Source organism: Monopterus albus, unplaced genomic scaffold (assembly GCF_001952655.1).
Source record: "Monopterus albus unplaced genomic scaffold, M_albus_1.0 scaffold250.1, whole genome shotgun sequence".
Lineage (NCBI taxonomy): Eukaryota > Metazoa > Chordata > Actinopteri > Synbranchiformes > Synbranchidae > Monopterus > Monopterus albus.
Window position 1 is genome coordinate 1,057,905 of NW_018128130.1, and position 5,221 is coordinate 1,063,125.

The following is a 5,221-nucleotide window of genomic DNA, read 5'->3' on the forward strand; positions in this document are numbered from 1 at the left end:
CTCTCGGCTGGCCTGGGAACGCCTCGGCATTTCCCCGGAGGAGCTGGAGGAAGTGTCTGGAGAGAGGGAAGTCTGGGCATCTTTGCTGAGACTGCTGCCCCCGCGACCCGGCCCCGGATAAGCGGAAGAAAATGGATGGATGGACAAATTCCACTGGATCTTGTATTACCTCTTTTGAATGAGGACTCAAATCTTGCACTGCCTAAACAGACACAAAAACTGCTGTCAAGAAAATTCTAGTTCAGCGGTGGAAACCCCAGCATGATATATCACTCAGACACTGGTCAAGGTGTTCTTTGGACATTGCATATCTGGAACTATCTTCAGGAAAAATAAACAATGCTCAACCAAGGACACTACAGATGTCGTCAGCATTGACAGAGAATGCAAGAAGCCGTATAACTTAATGACTGAATGATGTAAAAAACTAAAAAAGCTTGTGCCTGCCGGTCAGTAGGCTTTGAGGGGGAGGGGAGCGGGTGGTGGGGTGGGGTGGGGGCTTTTACAGCACGCAAAGCAATTGTTCAGCAAGTGCACTTGTTCACTTGGAAAGTTGGATTGAATAAAAAAAGATCATCAGGATCTGCTGACAGACAGTGAGCTGTTCTGACAACAGGGACGCTATGCTGAATCACTTTTAGTGTGAGTTCCCAGACACAGTGCTAGGACGCTGCATTGCCTGGCATTTGTCCAATTTGAAGAAAAGGTGTAACGGAAATGCATGTGAATGTGGTTTGCTGAAATGAGTGTCAAAATAAAGGTACATTTAACATCGATTGACGCTTTGCATTGATGACATTGGCTTTTGAACAGTGCATCAATCAAGATCAATGGATTGTTACAATCCTATCTATGATGCCCTGGTCCCTGACTTTGCCACCACCCCCTGCCACTCAGCTCATGACCACAATTCCCTGGTGGTGGGCCTACGGGGCTGAGGCTCAGTGTAGTTTTTGAGGTACATGGGTTAAGGCTTAGCCAACAGATGCTTGCCGGAATCTTCCCTTTCAGGTCTGGCATCAGTTTCCCTGATCTGGGTGAGGTGACACAGCTCTCAAAAGTCCAGCTCACTGGGTTTCTTGAAATTGGTCTTTGTCTGGTCCCTCCTCTGGAGCCATTTTGCCTTAGGTGACCCCACCAGGAGCTATCCAATTAATTTCAATTCAATTCAGTTTACATTATTATCCACCATGGTTGAAACATATCTTTGGCTTCCTGCACCACAAGCACATGCTCAAGACACATCTCATAGAAAGACAAACATAGTAACATATCAATAAAACCAATATAAACCATCAGCTTATACATATCATAAAATTTTGAATCTGCCACCTGCAGAGCGAGTGGTTTTGAAAAATTATGATGTCACACCCAAAGGTGAAATCGGGTATGCGAGGTTAAGCCCGCTCCCTGTGCAGAGCTACACTGAGAACACAGGCAGCTAAATGAGAACAGCTATGCTGATGCTAAGCTAGTTGCCTCTGGCTACATAAAAAAAGACTGTTTGGAAATTTTAAACATGATCCTACCAATCTGAAACATCCAGTTGAAGTCCCTCTTCTGCAACAGCAGGTCACTCTCCTTCCCATGCAGGATCTGACTCATACATCTCATACACCACATTCATACACCTCTATTTACTGTCTTGTCAAACCTATGAGACCATTGATGTTACCGGCTGTGAAAATGATTAATTGAAACACTCTTCAACCTATATTCCACTCCACCAGCCCTTTCATACTTACTGCATTTGGAGACACTTACACAGTCCGTACACCCAAAGACCTCTCACTTTGTGCTGGTCGTTGCACTTCTTTCATTAAATTATTATAATTAGCTTAAAGCTGTCTTAAAACTTCAGAACTACCTAGTACAAACAGAGAGATGTATCCCTGGCTTCTAAGTTTATTGCTAATGTATTATCAAATAATTAGCTTGTCTGGTCACTTGACAAGTCCAGCCTTCAATGACTTTTCAGAACAGATGTGGTCCACACCAACTCCTGATAAAGATATCTGGCTCTTTAAATGCCCCACTATGTTCACAGCTACTCAACTGTGTGGTGTACATTTTATCACAGCTTGTTTGCTGAAAGCAACTGCCAACTGTGGCTAGAATGATGAGAATAGACCATGACTTATAGTACATGCAGCGTCTATAAAGACAAAACAATAAACTAAAAGAGATCTCCTGCTGTAGAGCTGGAACACTGGGTGCTAATTCCCTAGGGGCCTTCCCCCATTCCACACAGTCCTTAGAATCAGTGCTATAAAAACTAATAATTAATAACAGTTTAATGAGGTATTCATAAAAAGGTCAAATATACTGTACTACATCTATAACAGCACTTCTAACACTGGCCTGTCAGTCTTTTTGTCCCTTTTGTAACCTATGTGCTCATGTCCAAATAAAAGCATATGAAGTAAAAGAATCTGAAGTCAAATTCTTCTTGCATGTAATATTCTTGGCAAATAGATTATGGTTCTACGAACGTTACAGAGAGCTGTTAAATATTGCCTTACAGCAATGTACTTAAAATAGACACTTGGACAGGGAGGCAAGTCACTGATAAGCGGAAACTCAGTTGAACATTGTTTGTAATCTTGTCCCAGACTGTCAGCTTCCAGTTAATCAAATCTGCTCTCTCAACGTGTGACAGATCTACATTTTCTCACAAATAATCACAATTAAATAGAAACGGACAAAGCTGCCATTGTAGAAATTAAATGTTTTTTCCTTGTTTGATGTTATGTAATTGCTGGAAGATGCACAGGCTGGGATAGCAGAAAGGGGTTGTCCAAAAAGAAATCTCTGGATATGTATTTATGAATTCAGTTATGTGATTTCACTACATAAATAACTGCTCTTCCAATTATGAAATCTTTCCACACAGCAATACATATTCAGTATGTCCATTATATTGATGATCATCATATTAGCATGGATTTTATATCACCTTGTTGTGATGAATCAAATTATATATCTATGAGTTAAAATCCTATGTAATAATAAATCGACATACTGTAGTTGTATTCTTTGCACATAGGATATATTGCCATATTGTTGTGGCTGGGAGCTAACACTTATCTAGTCCCAGAATATGACCCTCCAAAATAAAACCATTGACATTTATGTGAAATGGCAAAATATTTATTTAATTTACTAACTTGATTTCTTTCTTCCTTATTCCATCAATGGCAGTCACTGAGGAGTGTACGTAAATAAAGCCACCGGTTAGACTCCGAGAGCTAGAAACATCAGTTACAAATAGTGAAGCAACAACTCGACATCAGCAAAAGGTCAGTATCTCACAAAACTGTTAACTGCCTTGTATGTACTGGATTTTATTGTTATAGCCTATCGAGGAGCTCCAAACGATTTTCAAAATATACTTTTCAGTTGTCTTGGAAATCGATGCATTGAAATATTCATGTGCAATGCGATGTAGGCTAAAGCAAACGGATGCTTTTACAGTCCCCTGCATTATACTGTCAGTACATGTAGCATTAAAATCTACTGATATATTTTGGCATACCTGTTATAAAAGAATGGAGTGTGTTAAACCCTTTCGAAGGGCTTTTACATTGAGGTCGACGGGCTTCAGAAACTTTGAAACAAATTCGGAAGTGTGCGAATATAACACATTTGTCATCAGCCGTCTTACCTTTGCCGTTCGCCCTCCCGATCATGGGCGTGAATGTAAGAAGAAAACTGCTCCCGTTCCTGTGCTGTGATAATCCGCACACACTTGGGTCTTCTCTGCGCAGCTCTGGGTTTGTTCTTCGCTTATATTCTGTGACATTTTGGAGCAGTCCTTATTCCGGCGCGCCCCATGGCTGAAACCACTGTCAGAGACTGACAGCACTGACCGCAGAACTGCGCCTGCGGGACTGAGCTGACTGAGATGAGAGCGCTGCGTGCAGGGCCGTGCGTCCCGCTGCAGGACAGGTGTGCCCCGACTCGCACGTCTCTTCCAGATGTGTGCGCGTGAAGCCCGGGGTGTCATATTCCCTCCTCCATCACATGATCGCTTACAGGAGTATTAAAATCAACTCAACACAGGCCACATATTTACAGAACTTCGCAATGTAGAAAATGCTTCAGAGTACTGAAGGAAGACAATACACACGTAGCATGTTTAAAAATAAACTTTTTAGACACTCCCATAACCTTTTATATACACCATAGCAATGTATCCATAAAGAAATGTGAGCATTCTTCATGCTATTTTCTAAACAGGTGCAAGTATTCTATATAAGGATCCGTGATTAATATTTGCTACATTTATGTACTTAATGTATGTCCAGAGTTATACAGTATGTTAGGGATCTCAGGGCAAGAGCTTTGACCCCAGACTCTACACCAACTGCCACTATGTTTTGTGTATGTGCCCTTTTGCCTCCAAGTTCCCATTGCACCCAGTGCAACCAGCACTGGTGCTGTAATCTACAGTAGTTTAATGTTCAGTCCATTCCCCACCATAAGTTCAAGAATGAATTTAGCACTCTTAAGCCAATTGTCCAGCCACTTCTTAAAAAGACAAATCTTGATCCTTCAGTGTTTTCTAATTTTAGACCAGGGTCCAAATTATCTTTTATGTCAAAAGTTTTAGAGAAGATTGTTCTTATTCAGCTCCAGTCTTTTCTGACAGATAATGCCATTGAGGAGCAATTCCAGTCTGGGTTTAAATCAGAACACAGTACTGAATCTGCACTATTAAAAATAATAATGACATTTTGTTGGCCAGGGACTCTGGGGATCTAGTTCTGTTGGTGCTTTTAGATCTCTTTGCTGCCTTTGATACAGTGGATCATGAAATCCTCATATCTCGCCTGGAACAGTGTATAGGAATTCGTGGTACTGTACTTAATTGGTTTATATCTTACCTCACGAATAGAAGTTTTTTTTTGTTAATATTGGTAACTGTTCCTCCTCCTCAGCTATCCTCTCCTGTGGTGTCCCCCAGGGGTCTGTACTCGGCCCAACTCTCTTTTCCGCTGGGATCACTTCTAAGGAGATATGGGTTCTCTTTTCATTGCTATGCGGATGACATCCAGATATACTTACCATTAAAAGCAGCTGGAGGGATGTCTCTACAGCCACTGTTTGACTGACCTGAAAGCCTGGCTGGCTCAGAACTTTTTAAATTTAATGAGGATAAGACTGGATGTGTTTTATTTGGTGATCTGGCAAAATTTGCTACTTTTAATCACGACTTAGG

At 41.4% G+C, this 5,221-nt stretch overlaps 1 protein-coding gene across 1 annotated transcript in view; it reads right to left on the reverse strand.

Annotated features, from left to right (window-relative positions):
* The window catches only part of artn (artemin), a 31,949-nt gene extending 28,269 nt beyond the window's left edge, over positions 1-3,680 (reverse strand). The window contains exon 1 of the mRNA XM_020620908.1: positions 3,665-3,680. The gene's annotated coding sequence lies outside the window, so the exon portion shown is untranslated. The remainder of the gene's footprint in view (positions 1-3,664) is intronic.
* Between the last annotated feature and the right edge of the window lie 1,541 nt (positions 3,681-5,221).